Source organism: Trachinotus anak, unplaced genomic scaffold (genome assembly GCF_046630095.1).
Source record: "Trachinotus anak isolate AG129_WGS33_773 ecotype Australia unplaced genomic scaffold, CSIRO_AGI_Tana_v1 ptg000032l, whole genome shotgun sequence".
Lineage (NCBI taxonomy): Eukaryota > Metazoa > Chordata > Actinopteri > Carangiformes > Carangidae > Trachinotus > Trachinotus anak.
The window spans coordinates 1,249,305-1,270,641 of NW_027273883.1; the positions used below are offsets into that span (position 1 = coordinate 1,249,305).

Below are 21,337 nucleotides of genomic sequence, written 5' to 3' on the forward strand. Positions count from 1 at the left end.
GTGTTGTCAGACAAATGAAACATGAAATAGTGATTTGACCACTTTAACACTAACATGTTCAGTCAGATCAAGTCACAATTTTACAGTCAGAAAGTCTCTAATTAAACAAATAATAAAAACAGGTGAATGATAAACCTTAAATCTTAAAGTACATTTTACTGTTTCTGGGGAAAACAAAGCTTTTACAGAATTTGGGGGGGGGGGGGGGGGGGGGGGGGCTGTAAAGTTAAGAAACATTAGCCCCTTTCACTCAGACTGTTGAAGGCGGGAATGTTGCGGCTTTATTCTGCCTCCATGTTGTGTAGCACAGGTATGAACACAGAAAGGGGAGGGGGCACCGCTGCTCCGCCTTCATGCCGGCAGCAGAGGATGGTGCAGACCCAGATCTGTGTCGGTGTGGAAGGGAGAGGCGTCGTGACAGGACCAGACGCTGCTGCTGTTGTGTTACGCCTCTGATTCCTGAACGCCGGCATGTTATCTGAAATCACACACGGAGCGGAAACAGAGCGGAGGAAGCTGCTTCTCCTCTGACTCTCTCTGTGGTCGTTCACTTTTAAATTCAGAGTGAAAGTCAGCAGTCGATCCCAGAGCAGTGCTGTTGTCATCATCCTGTGATAATACTGAATTTGTCTGACAACATGATGATAAAATCATGATTCAATCAGCGCAGCAGCCTGAGTCTGACTGAGTGACTGAGTGACTGACTATTTACTTATTTATTACTGAATATTTATAAGACACATTCAAATCATGATGTCACAGTTGTTCTGTTGTCTTGGTTTGTGTGGCTGTAGTCGCAGTCACTGATTGGTTGAGGGCTCGTGTTAACCACAGGTTGTCTTTCACACAGTCTTTGTTCAGATTGGTCGTCACGTCTGTTCATCGTGAGCGAGGATGAGGATGAGGATGAGGATGAACCCACGTCTGCAGTCAGCTATTCCTTTAACAGACTCAGCTCAGCTCTCACACGTCTTATCCATCAGGACAAATTGAGCAACAACAGCACCTGTTGCATGACAAAGAACCCCCACTTAACCAAAGTACCCCCCTCCCTCTCCCCCCTCCCTCCCCACTCCCACCCCTGCCAAACACAAACACACATTCTGCAGCCCCGCCCCCTCCAGATTGGACTGGCTCTCTGATAAGATGATAACGGGACCGTTGTCTGCCAACAATGAGACGCACTTCTTATCTCCATGAGAACACAGAGAGGGTTTAGAGACTGGAGACTACAGCCGGTATCTCACTGTGTGTGTCTGTGTGTGTGTGTGTGTGTGTGTGTGTGTGTGTGTGGAGACTGAAGTACGTGAACAGTCCTCTAAGTGTCTGCATGTGTCTATGTGTGTATCTGCCTTTGCATGTATGAGGAGACTGCAGACTGCTCCATAAAAGTGTGTGTGTGTGTGTGTGTGTTCACAGACTCCAGAGAGGAGCTCTAATCAGACCACTCATCGTCTAGGACCTGGAGAGAGAGAGTGAGAGAGAGACTGGGGTCTGTTGAGTGTGTGTGTGTGTGTGTGTGTGTGTGTGTGTGTGTGGGGGGGGGGCAGGCAGATGCTATAAACTGTCCTAAAGTCTATAACTAACTGAAATTTGCCGTTAGTTTCATTTTCATAGATGTGTTTGACATGAAGGGATTTTTAGTTTGGTTTGTTCAAACTTTCACCTGAATTCCCTCAGATATGAGCTGAATCAGCAGCGCTGCTTTTTTAACTGCGAACAATAAAAATACAGCAAGTAATATAAATATAATTGACTATATAAAAACTACAGAAAGAAAAGAATTAAGTTCAGGAGGACCTCAGGAGTGATCAGAGTGGGATATTTCTATGTAGCCACTATCGTTATCCTATAATCACACTTTTTTTCTGGCTTTTTAGGCTTTTATTTATAGGTACAGAGAGAGAGAGAGAGAGAGAGAGAGAGAGAGAGAGAGAGAGGGGATGAAATGCAGCAAAGGGCTGCAAAGGTGTGAAAACGAACATGGAGGATGCTTACACATCAGCAGGTTAAAGTCAGGGTCTGCAGCTCCAGTAGTTTCTGTTTCACACTGTAACAGACGCTTTACGAGACGCTAACTGAAGAGGCCACTTGTGTTTTCCCACCTACAGCCACTTGTCTGCCCACTCGACCAGAACAAGCCCCACGCTTATTTGCAAATAACTCCAAATTAGCACATAACCTCATCCTCATTTGTGGAACCATGAACAACACACGAACAGAACACACACACTTTGATGCTACAACACACAACAAACATGCGCACACACGCAGAACAAGCGAGAACAAGTCATTTGTGAGCACCAACGCACAAATAGGCGACCACAAACTGTTTGTGTAAAAAGTGTAAATTTACACATCACATGCAAATGTCTCCCTTTTCTCTCAGTGGCCTCAGAACTTTTACAATCAGACATGAAAGGAAATCTGGGAGAAGGCGTGTTTGTATCTGAGCAGTAAAAAAAATACAGGGTCACAAATAAAAGATATGGACATGACTCCCTCCATGTGTCGCTCCAGCTCCTGCCTGTGTGTGTGTGTGTATGTGTTCGAGAGGATATGATAACATGTGTGAAACAGTGCTCTCATTTGTGTTAGTGTGTGTGTTAGCGATCATGACATGGACATGTGAGTGGGTTAATCCTGTAGCGACAGTCTAATCCTGACTGGATGTTAACTGTCTGGTCACCACTGCACACACACACACACACACACACACACACTCACACACCTCAGTCTGCACATCACTCCTCAGCAGCTGAGCTAACACATACCAAGAGTCTGTGTGTGTGTGTGTGTGTGTGTGTCTGTGTGTGTTTTGTGTTATTTGATGATTAAAAACACTGAGCATCAGTAGTTAGAGTCACTAGAGTTAAATCAAGAGTAAAGATGAACGTCGTCCAGTTTAAAAAGAGGAACTGACACAGGACAGACGCCACAGTTGGAGCGGCTCAGTGGAAATATTCTTCATAATGAAGCTGTGAAATATAAAAACTTTAACTTGAGTCTCTGGCTGACGACATGTCAGCTGTTCTTGGACTGATTCCCGCCTCAGAGGAACCAGTCCATCAGAGACTGTTGGCTCTTCATGTGTCTGTACGTTCATGTTAAATTCAGATCGATATGTGCAGGTTGATAGAAGCTGTTCACTGGATCACACCTCAGCCTGTCATGTGACTCTCCTCTAATCTGATGGATGTATAGATTGTTTGATTGTTTATGTCATGTATTGATAGATAGATCAATACATGACAATACATGAGATGCTGGTGTCTTGATTGAAATATTCATATTTTTTGATTTGGTCGTCATCAGCTCCAGATCAGCTACTACATGACCTCAAGGTGAAGCTTGTTTTTTCAAGTATTTTTAAGACGTTAAATATAAACGTAACATACATCATTTCCTTATGTGACTGCACAGAAATCAGTGTGAAACAGGAAACTGTTGAACATGGTTTGAACCTGAAACTGATCCTGGTGGTGATCAGTGGCTCTGAGGTTAACTTGATTCTGTCCATTCAGATTAACACTGAGGGTCAGTCTGTAGCTGTGGCTGACTCCCTCTGCTGTGATGGTGACTCTGGCAGGAAAACAATCATCATCTGAGGCACGGGTCAAACCACGGGTCAGTTTGGTGTCAAAGGTCAACGGGCCTCACCTCTTTGGCTTGTTTTTAAAGCACAAGTAAGTAAGACATAAAGGTGAAGTGACGGAGGGTTCACAGGACTCCTGCCCCTTTACGAGGCTTTAATTTTGGGTTTTATTTTGTGAATTAATTTACATCTGTCGTGTGTCATGTGATCAACCATGTCGAACGGACACTGTTTAGGGTTCACTTCATTATTAGTTGTGATTTTATTTCTCCAGGATAGATTTTGATACACCTTATAGGTAAATGAGATTTTCTTTTGTAATGTTGGTGAGCGGATCCTTTACCTCTGTCTTTGATGATGCAGCGTAGTAACAGCCAATCAAGGGTTTCTGAGATTTAACCAAATATAAAACATGTAAAAATACAACTTTATGTCTCCTTTTAGAAGGAAAATCCCAGTATTTATATTATCAGCTGATTCAAATGTGAAGCATGTACCTGTTGTAGCTGAGTGTGACTAACACTGGGTTTTTTCTCTGTAAATATATTCAGCCCTGAAACACTAATTTCTCAGACCCTTGATTCAAATATTTTACAGTGAGAAAAATACATTTTGCTGCTGTTTTTTGTGTATTTGCTTGTGTTGTAGTCTCGTGGTGCTGAAATGGACAGCTCCCATGAAGATGACTTCACATGTGTCTTCTAATTTGCTGTGGTATTGTGTTTTTATTTTATTTTATTGTCACAGTATCAAATGTGGATTATGGAAGTTTCCATCTCAGTCTCTCTCCTTCGATCACTCGTCCTCTCTCACGACCTCTGGCCTTCATTGTGATGTTGCGTCTTTTAATTTGTGCTTCGGTTTTAATGATGTCGCCGCTTTCGTTCTCAGAGGTCGTATTTGTTTTTCTTTATCGTCAGAGCTCAGAGGTTCTGAGCTGATGACGAGGAGGTCATGGTGAATGATACAGGACATTCTCATGTAGGACCTTGGAGCTGTGTAGAATAACACTCTTATAAAAGCAGAATCTGTGAAAACCTTCCTTGCACTTGTACGTCAAGACCATTTTCCAGCTCCCAGGGAGGCTTTCGTAAAATAAAATAGAAAAAAAAAAAAAATAAATAAAAGAGCATGTGAGAGCCGGGACCTCGGGGGAGCAGTAGCGAAGGATTGATAAACATTGACGTTGTAAGACAAGATGGCAGCTTCCCTCCTCTATGGAAATCCAGAGGGGGTCAGGTCACATCTTGTCAGTCTGCTACTTCAACAAACTAACAAAGTGGAAGTGTGTAGACTAAACAGAGCAGAGGCCGGTGCTTCGTGTCCCTCCGAGCAGCCGCGAACGAAGTGACGTTAAGTCCTTTTCACACGGGACGGGAGCTACCTGGAAGCGTCTGGTGGCTTTCCTCAGGATTACCACAGCCCACAGACATTTTAATCCCACGTGAATCTGCTACAGCTGTGTCTGGATGGGATCAGTTTGACAGGAAACCATGGGTAATGTAGTTCCTTACATTGCACATCATTGACTCCAGTGAATGATCCTTATGGGAATAAACCCATTATAATATTGCTCCCCTGAATTACTGAGGAGGTGTTTCATTTTCGGGAACATACTTCAGCAAGAAAAAAAAGGGAAATCACCCCGTTCACGTGGAGGCTGCCCGGTCTAATGACATGATTCCCTCAGTGTGGTTTGTTAGCTGGTTCTGTGTAACTGTCGCATTTGGTTGTGTGTCTCCTTCAACCCAAGTTTGGGTTTCCATGTTTCTATATTCATTTTAGGACATTTTAATTTGAACAGAGATGGTTTATTAGTCCATTGTGGTTACTTCACCTCAACTGTATGATTACTTTTTTTTTGTGTATACGTATTACTCAGGTTTGGGTTTGTGGTTGCCAGTTCAATTCCCATGGTAAACTGTGGATAGGAAAAGTGAATGAGTAACGTTGGGTGAACACCCAGCTGCTGCAGAGCTGCTCAGTGGTTGTTCTGGGCCGAACTGTCACTGGAAACATTATGATGGATTGTCTCTAAGTTACTGAGCTGCTGGTGTCTTGACTTGGTCTTTCTTGGAAACAGCAATTTAATTTTTACATTTTCTGATGTCAAACTGATTTATTAGTGTAAAATAGTCAGTGATTATTTGAATCTGGACTTCGTCTGGAGTTCGTCTATTTACTGCCTGTCTATGAAGTTTTCCTCCCACACAAAGACAAAAATGTGCAGTTTAGGTGAATTTGAGGTTCTGAACACGTGAATGTGTTTTTCTGTAATTGGTTTAAAAAATGCATGGATCATGTTTTTTTCAGTTGATGATATTTGTTACTGTTTTTTTACTTTTTTATTTAACTGTGTATCGCAGACATTGCTTATTCAAAGGCCACACTATGTGTGAGTGACATCTTTTATATTGTATATATTTTATATTTTTAATCATGTTTTCATTTTAGATTTCTGTGCTTTTAAACTCAAAGTTCTCTTCATAGATTCACATGATTCCTACACAGATGATAATAAACTTGAGCTTGAAAGAGGAATTAAAAAGGTAACTCAGTGCAGAGCTGAGAGTCAGTTATGACTGTGATTATTACTATTATTATGACTATTCTGAGATGTAATCTTACGTAGAAAACTACTGTCTTTTTTGCTTTTTGAGATGTGTTATGCCCAGGTGGTGTCATGTGATTTAACGTGACACCTGTAGCACACAGGATGCGCGGTACAGATGAGGGCTGAGCGGTGAAGCAGCCGTGATGTGTGAAACTGGTGAAACTGCAGAGTTTATGGTGCTGATGCTGAGGAGAACGACAGTGGTGTATCCTGATGTGCTGATGAGTGTGGACGTACATGATAAACATCAGGTGCTGTTGTTCCAATAACCTCAGAATAGATTATGTCTGTATTTTGGTTGACAATGACCATTTTGTTCTAGTTTTATTTACTGTCTTGGTATCGAAGGTCACTTTTTTTCTTGTGGGTGTTAAGTGTTTCTGAAATGTGGATTTATAGCACATGAATCGATATCATACGGTACAGACTCTGTGGGTTTAGTAGCTGATTAGATGCATTTGATGCCCCCTGACATGTCTTTGTTCTCTTAATCCTTTTAAGACAAAAATCCTCCTGTGCCTTTCCCACAGTGCTCTGACCGCTACACTGAGACTCTCTGCTTTCAACATATCAAGGCTCTTCATCTTCCTCCAGAGTTTAGAGGGCAACACTTGTTTGTTCCTTCTGGAACAAAAACAAAAACCACAGCAACAAAAGTCAGCGTGTTGATTAGATAAGGTGAGCGACGCTATCTGTGCTGCGTTCAAAGCCCACGTTCTGCCTGAATTCCCATGTTAGCAGCAGATCGCGGCGTTGCATTCATCTGCAGGCAGCCGTAGTCAAAATAGAGGCGGCCGCACAGATTGCCCGCATCCCGACCAATCGGCATGGAGGAGACTGCAGCTGAAACCTGCTGATTTACAGAATCCACTCTGCAGGGAGTGTGTGAATGTGTCTGTGTGAGAGGACGAGGGAGAGAATCTGCCAGAGACCCACTGATTGGATCTGTGCTGTAGTGTGTGTCTGGGAGTGTGTATTTCTTAGTGTGTATGGCAACTGAGCTCAAATGTGCCTCTGTTTGTGTGTGTGTGTGTGTGTGTGTGTGTGTGTGTGTGTGTGTGTGTGTGTGTTTGTGTGGCCCAGACGAGGCGGTCGGACAGGACACAACAGTATTATGTGAAGTCTAAAAACAAAGCTGTGTGGTCAACAGCGTGGGAAATGACTGTGTGTGTGTGACAGAAAAAGGAACACACACACACACACACACCACATCAGACAGAAAAAGGCTTAAAAGGAGATTTTTAAATACAAGGACAGAAGAGTTCATCTCTCTGCTCAGACCTCCTGGTGTCGGACACACAGGACACACACTGTCCCTCAGACTCTGAAACACTTCACTACAGCTACGTTCCTGGCTAATCTGGAGTTTTCAAGCCTCTAAAAAAGAGACTTTTGGAAACTCTGCTGATAATATAAGACCTTGTAGACAATCTGCTTCCTGTTTACGCCAGCACACACACGCCTAGTGTACGTGGATGGTCATGTGATATGTGTTTTCAGGTGTGTTAATAGAGATTATTTCTCGATTTACTTTTGAAAAGCCATTTTGAAATGAAAACATAGTCGTGTGGATGCAGCCAATGTGCGATCACTCCGAACTCTTTGTCTCACTAGTGTCTCACCATTAACCTGCTTAATGCACAAATTGAAATAGTGAACTTACAAAAAATATAAAAGAAATAAATAAATAATCTATGCTGGCATGAGGTGGTTTTTCAGACTATTTGACAAAAGAATATTTTGCAAAATTGAAATCGAAACACTTTCCAGTTGTGGCTCCTGCCATATCAGGCCCATTAACTTCCATTTTGCACAAAACTGAATTGAAAACCCAGCTACTGTATTACTAGCTTAACTGCATCTCTATCAAAGCTTCTGCATCACTGAGTTAGAAAAATATTCCCTTTAATTTCTGGTGTGAGTGTCAGGCGTAGAACCTTCTAACCACTGCACCCACCTGCTGTCACATATAAGACAGATGAATCATTTAATACTTGAAAATGAAGAGCCATGTTGTCCAGTGATATTTAATAATATAATATCTGATGATGCAGAGGATAAAGGAGAGAGAGTAAGGAGAGAGAGAGAGAGAGAGAGAGAGAGAGAGCTTGACAGTGGCTGGACTGGCCGAGTTTAATACTATTCTTGGTGTGGAATGTGCTGTTGAAGCACAGCAGACCTGCCCATCGCCGTAGACCAATGACAACTTAGCTAAGATTGTAAGATTGAGCCTTGTGCTACACCACCCATGGAGCACTACACACACACACACACACACACACACACGTCTTTGCAGGAAAAACAGATATTTATGTGCAGCTGGGCACTCGGGTACGTACACACACTGACACACACTGGTCATTACAGCAGTCTGCGTCTCACAGTGATGATGGGGAACGTCCTCGCCAACTGTAGAAAAGTTTCTCATACACAGAGGAAGTGAGAGGAGAGGATCTGAACCCATTCACAACCTCCGAATCCTTTCGTGAAACCAAAGTGAAGTTAAAGTAAATCCACAGACTCAGGTGAGATCTCTTTCAGGTGACAGATGACAAAACAGTAAAACCACAGTTTTGAGCAGTGGCATAATGGATATTTTTAACCTATAGATACAACCTGAAAACAAGATGAGCAGCTCAAGATATGAAATTAGGATTAAATGTATCTGACGCACTGAGATGCTACTTTTGCAAACATGATCCCTGATCCACAGGAAATAAACTGAAAAACTCACTGTTCATAAGAGAGACTGTGTAGTGAAGACTCACAGCTCTGCTGGTCTTGTTGAACAACACAAGTCCACAGTTGAAGTGGAGAGAACAGACACTGACCTGCCTTTAACCAGACAACAGCTGAGTTTCATTCTGGCCTCAGTGACCTGAGGCGTCGTTAGGCCTCAACCGAAGTGCTTATTGGATGATCGACCGTCTGAAACTCCTCCCACCACAGCTCTTTGACATGTTCACTTCACACAATGACACAGTTTCAACATCTCTTTCTTTCTTCACACAACCACTTCAGAATTAAGTGCAACACTAACACCCTTTCCACCAGAAAGAGGGTATAAGGGGGTTTTTAAAAAAAGGCGATGGACTTCTTCAGTTCAGAGAGGACACACACACAACTGGGGGAGCAATGCCACCACCTGCAGTTACAGAGCACAGATCCAGGGGGGAGAGCGAGCTGTTAGCTGCAGACTCTCGTCCCCGGGTTGTTGCTCCTGTCAGAGCCTCCGTGTGAGATACTTCGATCTGTGATTCTGTGTTTTTAAAACTTATCTCAGGGCTGCAGCTCACAGTGTAGCCACTGTGCTCCTGGTTTAACAGGTGACAGGTGAGTTTACCTTGGTGCGCTCTGAAAGACGTCACAGCTCGGAAAAGGGGAGAAAAATAGTGTGTTCACCTGGGTGTTGTGTTTAAATTAATGCCAATCAGAGCCGATAAATACCTGAGTCTACTGCAGAGTCACCTGACCTGTGTTAATGCTGACTGTTCCCTTTTCAATAGCCGACAAAAGCCGATGTGAGGGTCTTAGCAGGTTTTCTGACCAGACGAAAAGAGGTTTATCAATCTCAAGAAGGAGAGACTGTCAAGAAACATGCATCGTTAAATTTAATTAAACAACGATGTGTCAGTTTCTCACTTTTCAACCCACATTTGAGTCTGATCACTGTGAGCAGCTACGTATAAACATCTGTCCGTCAGATGTGGTCGTTAAAAAGAAGACGTGTGCTAACTTAACTCTGTGCTCATTTCTCTTTTGCAGAGATACATTTATTTATTAACCTGGGACTGAAAACAGAACCAGGTATCTGAGGAGAGAGGAGGAGAGGTTCATGTGGAAAATAGAAAGAGATGCATGTAGATACAGCATGGATCAAATAAAACAGGCAGAGAAAAAAAGGTAATTTATGTTTTTAATCAAGAATAAAAGAGAAAAGCAAAGACAGAAATGTAAAGAGAGAGAGGCTGAATGAGACCACTGCTCGCTCGCTTGCTCGCTCGCTCACTCTGGGTGTGGTATAGTGGGTGGGTTCATTCCCGCGGTCGGCCAAGATATTTTCTCTCTGCTCAGCTACGCCCTGCTACTAACCAACACACACACACGCACACACACACACACGCACACACACATAATGTACAGAAAAATATACAGTGGCCGTTCGGAAGAACCAACATTTTGGCCTGATACAAATGGAAATCAAGTTTTCCAGGTCTGGCGGTGACATAAAATCTCTTCATCTCTCTCACACACACACACACACACACACACACACACACACACACACACACACAGATACACACACAGATACACACACACACAAATACACACAAGCACGCCTCCGTCAACTTCCTCCATGTACCCTGCACTCTGCCTAAATACAGCCAGCCACATCAGAGAGGACGTTTACAAGACTGGGCGAGACACACACACACACACACACACACACACACACACAGATTTGCACATGCAAACTCAATTACAAACTATACACACACCGTATGTCAAATGACAACGCTGCACACAACCATACACACTTTGCACGAGTGAACAAACACACAACTGAACTGCTGCTGAACAGAAAAATGCAGAATGAGAAACTTAGTGTGTGTTTATTTGGCTTGTTTGTTGCGGTTTGTCTGTTGCTCTGCTCTGAGACACAACAGTCCATCCCTGGAGAGTTTTTAGTAACACACACACACACACACACACACACACACACACACACACAGTAATCTAACAAACATTATTCTGGCTGGTTTTACAGAAATCGCTCTGCATCACACACCCACAAAATATGCCCAGTATGCTTTTGTTAAAAATATAACCTGTGTGTGTTTGTGTATGTGTGTGTGTGTGTGTGAGGATGGCTGGATTTTCAGTCTGGTCAAGCCACAAATGGTCTGCCAGCATCACTCACACTCACAGACACACACGTGTTCGGGCTGCGAACACGGGGAGGATGAAACACGAGCTGCGTCGCTGCCCAGAGAAAATCTGCTGTGGTCTGAGGAGTCGTCTGTCGTGTAACCAGGAGCTCGCAGGTCCGAGCTTCCAGCAGCTGATGTGTCTGTTCACAGGACGCACACGCTGCTGAACGATGGTGAATGGAGGAGCGCTGTGCATGTTCACTCTGTTGCCTTTGTTTTCTTCATGAGCTGCATAACACAACATTTTTACATGATTTTATCATTATTATTATTATTATTATTATTAAACCCAGTGTGTGGTCCAGACACCAGGTGAGGCAGTTCATTTAGCTCCTTTGTTTGAAAGATAACATGATGATGGTGATGTGAGCAAAATCTTCTTTCACAGTAACTATTTATAATACTAATATATATAATTTTATGATGACATATCTTCTATAAATGTGCTTTATCACCTGTAAACCAGTCCTGTCATAAAGCAGTGATGCTCACTGATGCGTCACATTATCTTCAGAGACCAAATCTGACCAGAGGAGGTGAAGACACCGACGCTGGTGTAAACAGTAGAGACGGAGCCCTGAGGCTCCTGCTGGCTCACACCTGAACACAGCGGCAGCCTCAGTTCAGTCTCTGCTCTGTGAGGTTTGTGTCAATCCACTGAGAGCTTCTCTTTTTATTCATTTCAGCCTCGCTGCTGTTGGATTTACAGCTCGTCCTGCGGCTGCCCCCCCCCTCACTGTGTTCAGGGTGACAGCATCAACATGTGAAACAGAAATGAAAAGAGCAAAACCAGCAGGGCCGTGACCTCGAGCGTCCCCGAAGCCAATTATAAAAATATTTGCAGATATTTTGAGACCTTTTCATATTTCAGGGTGCTGAGTGTTTTCCTTGCCGCTCACGCAGAGCAGAGCGAGGAAGGGGCAACACCCAGACTGGCAACCCACAGACGGAGCACCCTGCTGGGAACGTCCTGCACACACACACATATACACACACACACACACACACACACTCCCCATCCTCAAAACCAAGCAGCAAGACCCCTGAGGAGCTGAGGGTCACCACAGTGTATATTCAGTTACACTACAACATGTACACAAAACCACTGAAGGACCGACAAATTCAATACCACAGAGACTCAGACACACTCAGGTCTTTAATAAACAGCAGACACACAAACAGCTGCAGCAGGTGACCTGTCAGGCTGGGAACACTTTCAGTCAAATATCCGTCCATCAGGTGGAACGTGCGTGCTCGTGGTTCACGTTATGAGTGGTTATAATCACGAGAACAGTGCTGGTTACCCACTGTGAATGTTGAGGTTCAAAGGTCAAGTTTGACCTAGGAAACATCAGTCGGCAAAATCTGCGACCGATTGTGTCACAGTGACCAAACAGGACTGTCCCATGTCAGAGGCTCCTTCAAACACATCCTTCGTTTCCCCATCCAACCTGTCCCCGTCCAACCTGTCCCCGTCCAGCCTGTCCCAAGATTCACTGAGCACTAATGATGAATCAGTTTTCAAAAAGAGAATAAGACAAACTCTGCAAATCAAATCATTCAGGTCCGGCCTTCTCCGTCTTTGTAGACGTGTCCTCTGATGGATGCAGCCCCTGAATTGAGACGTAGCTAAAATCTTACCACACTGTCCATTTAGTCGCTGCTCTGGAGCTTTCAGTCATATTACATGATGCTCAGTAACATTTAGACTCGTTCAAGTTCAAGAGTAAAATCTGAATCTGAACTTTAAGACAACGTGGACAAGAAGCCCTGTGTAAAAAACAATCAGGTCAACTCTGTTGTTTAGTCAGTGACACTGTTGTTTCCTGATGATCAGGATGTAAACACAGTTAATACGACTGGAAATAAAGACAGAAAAGAAGAAAATAAACACATCTTTGTACATAATCCCTCTTTTCCATTTAACAAAAAAGAAAAGAGTTTGTCAAACAGTCTGAGCTGCTCAACTACACACAGCAGCTTCTCTTTCTTATTCTCTTGCTTTCATCCTCCAAACTATCTTTCTTTTCTTCCATTTACAGTTACTCCACTTTCTTTCTTTCTTTCTGCTTTTATATCACCTCCTTCTCTTCCTTCCATTCCTCCCACTTGCCTCCTTTGTTTCTCACTGATTCTCCCTAAGCTGACACCTGCTCAGCCTCCCTCTATCTCTCTCTCTCTCTCTCTGTGTGTGTGTGTGTGTGTGTGTGTGTGTTAGTTTGCTGCACTGTGGTCAGCCACTCTTCCTCCTCCTCCTCCTCCTCCTCCTCACCACCTCTGCCAAAGATACATTTCACTTCACCACATCTCCGACGGAAAAGAAAAAGTAGTGAGAGAGGAAACCACGAAGGAATATTTCTGACCCCCCCCCCTCAGTAAAAACAAAAGAGACTTTATACTTGGGTGGGGGGATCCCCATCTCCCTCTCTCCCTCTCTCCCTCTCTCCCTCTCCCCCCCCCCCCCCCACCATGTATGTATTTAAAAAAAATGTCTCGGCTACTTTTCATTTCATTCTTTCTCTGGTTTTATGCTTTATTCTCACTGTAGTGTCACAAACGTCCCATTAAACCAATCTGGCTTCTCAGCCACTAAATAATAAATAAATCATATTTTTTTTAAATATCAAACACAATTTTGATAATTAGTTCTGAAATTTCCTGGTTTCAGATCCTTAAAATTTGTTGTTTGCTCTTTGATATTATCATAAATTATAAATTATAAATAATAGATTTAAATTGGATTTTGAACTGAGACGACACCTCTGGCTCTGGGAATCTGTGTTTGGGATTTATCACTATTTATCACTCAATTTACAGACTAAACGATTCAATGAATAGAAAAAATTTATGACTGATGAATCAATAATTAAAACAATCATTAATATTTTTACTATTATTAATCAAGATGAGAATTTCAATCATGTTCTGACCAGAAATTGTGATAGAAAAATATTTTACAGGAACAATTTCCAAACAATTTCCAAGAAATAAAATTTCCTAGAATGAACTGTGTAGTTTGGCCATAATTAAAGGGACAACATGAAGCTTAATTTAAACCAGATTAAATATTGATTTACATTACTTTCTAATTTGTGTTATGAACATTTTTCACACTTTTGCGTGTTCAGCTCAGACTCTCGAGGTTATACTAGATATAAGAATTAATTGGAAACCTATTGATTAAACGCTGCCCTTATTTCTCTATATGGGGAAAGTTTTTGGAAAATATTAGATAAATATTCTGAAACCATGGATGAGAAAATTCAAACATTACCAAGCTATAAATCAAACATTTGGTCCTTCAGAGCAAAAACTGCTGCTGGAAAATTAACTTCACTAATGAGCTCAGAACGTTTCACCATTCTGTTTAATTGAATAAGTTCCACCATGTTTTCATTTGTAAACAGTGTAATAAAGCCTCAGAAATGTTCCCTGCAGACGACAGATGGACACAGTAACCACATCATGTCATGATGTGAGAGCAAAGTGTGCATGGATCCCTCACACTGTGTGTTAGTGTGCACGTGCCTGAGCAGCATTAAGGCTGCCAGGTTCACGTCTAACAGATTTACCCATCGTGGTAAACCACACACACACACACACACACACACACACACACACACACACACACACACACACACACACACACACACACACACACACGCACTTACAAATTTACTGCAAACACACTTTATTCCACTGCTGGAAAAGTTGTGCCTGGAAACACATGGGGCTCTTTCACAAGCACAACAAATTAATTCCACACAACCTTCAAGTGATGCTCAATATAATTTCAGAATTACTCAGTTATTTTAATGACATTTTACCTCAACACACACACACACACACACACACACACACACACACACACACACACACACACAGACTAGAAGCAATTCTGTCTTTTTTTCAAGCTGCACTAACACAACGCTGCTTGTCCATGAGAAGATGGAGGGAATTTTCTTTCTTTCAGGAAATTAGCTCCAACATTATTAAAGCTCAGGTCACACTCTGAGTGTTCAGCCAATCAGATTCCTGCTGCAGCACCGATTGTTTCTTCCTTTCAGTTAAATAGAAACTGTAAGAGTGTGACGGTGTTCCCATCACCCTGGAAACAGTGTTTGGGGGGGGGCTACACACACATTTACACAAACACATAAACACTCACAGGTAGTAAACATCCTCTCCTGTATAATCACACAGCAACTTTACTCCCTCTTTACTTTCACGCTTCATTTTCAGTTCCCTCCTCCTTCCTCCCTGCCCTCTCTCTCTCTCTTTATCTCTCACTCTCATGCTCTCTCGCCCGCACTAGTAAACTCTCAGTTGAACGTAAATTGTTGCTGCAGTCCTGTAATCACGGGTCCAAAGAGCCGACAACACAGCCACCGCTGTGAGCCCGAGCCAGAGCGTGAACACACAGAGGGACAAAAACATCAACATCATCAGTTAGTTAAAACTGTTCTTAATTAATTATCACCCAGATCATTAAAGAGATCAAGGTCAAAGGTCATTGACTGAAGATGACAAATGAGTCAGAGGCGATGAGACGAAGTGAGGTGATTTAAAATTAGAGGAGGAGGAAGACACAGTGTGGTCACAGAGGAGAGAGAGAGAGAGAGAGTCAAGTTTGTATCTTGAACAAGCTGAATTTCACTTTGTGATTTGCACATGAGAACAAAAATAAAAAGGTTTTCAATAATAATCACGATTGAGGCTGAAACTGGTTGTGGTGCCTGAATCTGCTCCTTTATACCGACTGCAACACATCATAAATACAGCAAATACAAACAAATACACAAACATTACAACAGTGGCTCATTTTATTGATGACATTATTGATGAGTGATCGATTTATTGATTTTTTTGTGCCGTTGTGTTGCACTTGAATTGCAGTGCATTATACAATTCATTTAAAACTTGCACAGCAGTTAAACACAAGTCACTGTTATCATGGAGAAAAATCAGTTTAAGGTCCAACACTCTCTCCTGTCTCACACCATTCTTTATATAAAAGAGCAACTAAACTGAAAAACAGAGAAAATTAGGAACAGATGAACAGACATGAGAGAGAGAGAGAGAGAGAGAGAGGGACAGAGAGAGAGAGAGAGAGAGAGAGAGAGAGAGAGAGAGAGAGAGAGAGAGAGAGAGAGAGAGAGAGAGAAGAGGGTTAAGCAGAAAGTTTACATTCTCCACATCTTGGCGAAACCATCACATTTCCAGTTACTACAGGTGTGACTGTGGAGGAATCAGGTGTGTGTTTGTCAGTGTTTAGTGATCCAGCAAAATATACTGATCATCAGCACAACATGACACACACAGACACACACAGACACACACAGACACACACACGCTCACGCATGTAGACAAGTGATTAATCTGACCACTCCTGTTCTTGGCAGTGTGCTTCCGCCACTAAATCTAGGCTCTGGTGGTAGTCTGCATTCCACGCACACACACACACACACACACACACACACACAAACCACGTACAAACTAAACAGACCAACCTTAATGAATACAGCTCTCACACAGTCATATTCACACATGCATACACCTGCAGAAAAATACACGTGTACCAAGGTATGCATCAATGAAAACAAGTGCAAACACACACCTAGAAAATTCACTCAGTCACAGTCACACTCACACACACACACACACACACACACACACACACACACAGGCTGGTGTTAATAATGGAAGTGTACACGCTGCTTCTTGTAACATTTTTTCTAGGTTGAAACAACTGATGTTTTTTTAGCCACATCTCAGAGCTGAAGGTCGATCAGGAGCCTGAGCAGAAAGAAATGAATGAATGAATACACTGTGGTTAGCATCTGACCAGCTGCTCAGCTCAGCTCAGAGGATGAGTGTGGTGATATTCTACATTTTTATTATTGTCAGCAAATCTCAGAAAATCTAAAGCAACAATGAACTGATCCAAATATCAGGTATTATGTGTGATTCAAAGCCTGATATGTCTGATTCCTCTGAGCTGTAGAGCTCCATCACATCTTTTTAAAGACTTGCGTCTTCAGTAGGACGTAAGGTCATTTTGTGGAAGTCAGACAGCTTTGAGCTTCTCTCTGGTAAAATAAATATAGAATAACACCAACTTTTAGAATCATTGCAAGAGCTGACAACTGAAATTCAGCTTCATTCAACCAAGTTGCTTGAAAAAGTGCAACACAAATTCAGCTAAAAGAACACACACAGTAAGAACACACACTTACACTTTGTGTACATACTTAACTTTTTATCATTAATGACGTAAATATGCTGCGATCTTCAATCTTGATGCCTACAATAACTACAGCACATCTCCAGGGTGTGTAGGCTCTGAGTGTGTGTGTGTTTGTTGCGGTCACTGACGTCTAATTGTAGAGGGAAGTGTGTGGCAGTCAGCCTGTCCTCTTTGTGGCTGAGTATACTCATCATCATCATCATCATCATCATCATCATCATCATCATCATCCAGAGAGTGATGCATCCTGTCATTTCACAGCACCTCACACACATATACACACACAACCAAAAATACACACAGACACATGTAGCGCCCTGAAAGAACTACACAACAAAGGGCTCACACACACAGACAGTCCCGACCCAAAGGCCGTGTGTGACAGTGAGCTCATTGTTTGCACTCATTAATCTTACCTCAGCTGATCTAATCAAGCAGGGAATTCACCAAAATACACTCAGAGTCCTACATTTATAGCTGAAGATAAGGACAGGAGCTAAACAGGAAACAGGAAGTGTGTAGAATTGTGGGAAAAATCTCAACAAACACAGACTGTCAACTTGATCTGTGCTGTTACTGAGTGTGTTTCCTCCTGCAGTGAATATGAATATTAACGGTCACATTTATTAAAACGTATCAACGTGTTGTTGACTTTAGATTCAATTTTAGTCTGGTTCACACATTAGAGGAGGGATGTTATTACTTAGACCCAGAGACATTCATCATATAAAATAAGTCACAGGTCGTCTGTCAGCAGGTTACTATGACCCATCGTTAGGTTCTGTTGCTAGGCGACATCTAGTGGTCGTAGTGATGACGACAGGAGCAAAGGGAAAAGTGCGGTGACGTAGTTTATAGAGCGACAAAGTCCACGTCAGGAGGAGGTTGGGGTGGATGGATGAATATGACCCAGGAGAGCGGTGTTCGATTCCCATGTGACAGGAGCAGTTTATGTTGTTTCTATTATCCATGACCGTTCACTGTTATTATTGTTACCATGACAACAAAGATCGTCTAATGTTGAGGAAGTACTTATTTTAACCCAAATCACCATCTTTTCCTAAACCTAACCAAGCCGTGATGTTATTATAGTAACCATGACGTCAAAGGTGGGTACGCGACTCTTGGTACAGTCTGTGTGTTTATTATTGTAACCATGACAACCAAAGTCTGGTGTGCCTGCCGCCATAGCGGCGCTATTTCAGCAGACACTGCTGTGGACAGTATCAGAGGGTCGATGGTCCTCAGGTTGGAGGCTGGTTGAGTAAACATACTGAGCAGCGAGGAGCTGTTATGTAGAGAACTTCAGAACCAGCTGGAAGTGAAACATCATGGCTACGTCAGAAAACTCTTGTCCATTACAGACTAGCATGGAGAGAATGTGCTGCTGCACTTTCTTGTAAACATGAAGAAGATGTAAGATATTAAAGGGAGAGCAGCTGATTTCTATCATCCCCCAGTGTAAGATTTGTCACGTCACCTAAACCTACGAACCTCAGAGAGGACTCCTGCAGGGATACGTTTACTGGTGGGGGGTGTTAAAGGCAGCGCTGACACAACAGATAACACAACTTATCACACACACTCCTCTCAGCTCAGCCTGGAAGAGTGTGTGGCTGAGTGTGTGTGTCATCAGGAGAGAAGTTTGTAGTTGTGTCCACACGTGTGAGGAGATCCTGAGTTATGACTGTGTGTGAATAATGCTGCCTTTGTGTGTGTGTGTGTGTGTGTGTGTGTGTGTGTGTGTGTGTGTGTGTGTGTGTACAGAATAAGAATTATGGGGCATGTGAGTGAATGTCTGTGTGAAAACAAACAAGCAGTGTCTGAACAGTGGTAGAAATGGAGTGTGTGTGTGTGTGTGTGTGTGTGTGTGTGTGTGTGTGTGTTGTGGGCTGTGAAGATGAATGAAGGTTGTGACACTTTTCTTAAGCAAACAACTCAGTGTTTGTTCTCTATCAGTTCAGCAGCCTGCCAGCAGCTCAGTGTGTGTGTGTGTGTGTTGTTTTCATGTGATCATAGCAAATTGATTGTGTGATCTCAACAGATGCCAAATTGACATCACAGCTTGGTAGAACACAAAACCAAAACTTTCACACCTGATGTTGTTGAATAAAAACCTTCAATAAGGCAAAAGAGGACATCATTTAAAAACCTCCATTATATAAGAATCTGATTTGTTAATCATCAATAATCAACCACAAACATCCTTATGTCTGCTTTATTACGAATATAGTATGTGTGTGTGTGTGTGTGTGTGTGTGTGTGGTAGCACAGGCGAATCTATGAGCAGCCTCCCCCATCAGTGACTCTCTGTCCTCCAATCAACAAAAGCACACTGGGACTCATTGACTGTGATCACACAGGCTGTAATCTGTGTGTGTGTGTGTGTGTGTGTGTCTGTGTGTGTGTGTGTGTGTGTGTGTGTGTGTGTGAGACTTCATGTTGTTTCACAGCTCATAATGATCTACTGTTCACAGACATAATGCATGTCACGATGTCATCATCGGGTACATTATCAGTATCAGGCTGTAGGTTGAGATATACATCAGTGCTCTCCTCATACTAAACATATCTCACCATTATAAACACATGGAAACAGGAATGTAGGAGCTGTGCCTGATTTTTATACAATGACCACATGGTCCCTGTTAAATCCTGACTGCACTGATAGGCCTCTGCAGAAGTGGCTCATAGAAATAACAAAGAGAAACATACACATTCATCTTTCCCATCATGCCTCTGCACTCTGAGAGCCTCACATCTGAAACAACCGAACTATCAGGAGAGGAAACTTGAAATTACAGAGACTGACTGTCCCAACTCTGTGTGTGTGTGTGTGTGTGTGTGTGTGTGTGTGTGTGTGTGTGTGTGTGTGTCATGTACGTGCTCGGTGTGGAACACAAGAATCTGGATGAAAAATCACACATTTGTGCATTAACGTCTGTCTGCAGGCACAGACACATGAGTGTGGTGTAAAGAGAGCTGAGTGTTTACACTGCATCACACTCACAGATGTAGACGGATAAGTTGTGAGGACTGAGGTGGCTTTGAAGCTGAAGCCCCCTCCTCACCTACACTGCGACACACTGCCCTGTGGTTAGTGTGTACGAAGCTGCCTGCTTCATCAACTGCTCTAATCTCCACTATGGAGAAGAATGGAAACACACTATATCTCAGGCTCAGCATAATAAATACACAGATTTATTTAAAGAGTAGCTTGGTTTAAACTGATCTAAGCACAGTTAGAGTCACTCTGCTGTACGGAGGCGGATTCAGTCTTACCGATGACACTGATGATAAAAAGTGGTGGATAAAATGGAAACTGCAACATGTGCAGCTTCTGCTAGCGGCAATATTTCCAATACGATGAAGCATTTAAGAAGAAATCGGCCCAGTGTGTCTGTCGACAGCACGGGGGGGGGGGGGGGGGGGGGTGCTGAGTCTCATGTAGATTGAGACTCAGCAAAAAACACAACTACAGCATGAAGGTGCTGATAGTGAGAGAGCTGCAGCCCCGTGTGTTTGGTTTATACTTACGGCCTCAGTCTGTGCTGCACTAAAACCCACCAACTGATTTGACAATGAAGAAGTTTTTATGTTCCTTATGGTCTTAGCCAGAAATGTGTTAAGGCAAACACTTTTTTGACCAAATAAATGAAAAGCATGTTGAAACTTGAGAGCATAGCTTTGCAGGCCACTGATGACTTTAAACTACTGCAAAGTCAAAGGGAAAAGTGTAGTTTAGTTCACTAAAGCTACTTAGAAAAAGTAGTTCAGATTACTGTGTAAGATAAAAGATCAAATTGACAATGTACACGTGATATGAAATTGTGTTCATGCATGATGACGTTGCTGTATGAGCACTGACCGACCCCTCCCCTCGTCTTTTGCACATGTGCTACACAAAGGTCAAGTGTGTTGTCTGACAAATGCACAGCGGTCAGGATGAA

The 21,337-nt window shown here is 42.7% G+C and overlaps 1 protein-coding gene across 3 annotated transcripts in view; it reads right to left on the minus strand.

The window, feature by feature from the left end:
• bbs9 (Bardet-Biedl syndrome 9) overlaps positions 1-21,337 on the minus strand; it is a 171,356-nt gene that overhangs the window by 3,026 nt on the left and 146,993 nt on the right. The window lies entirely within an intron of this gene.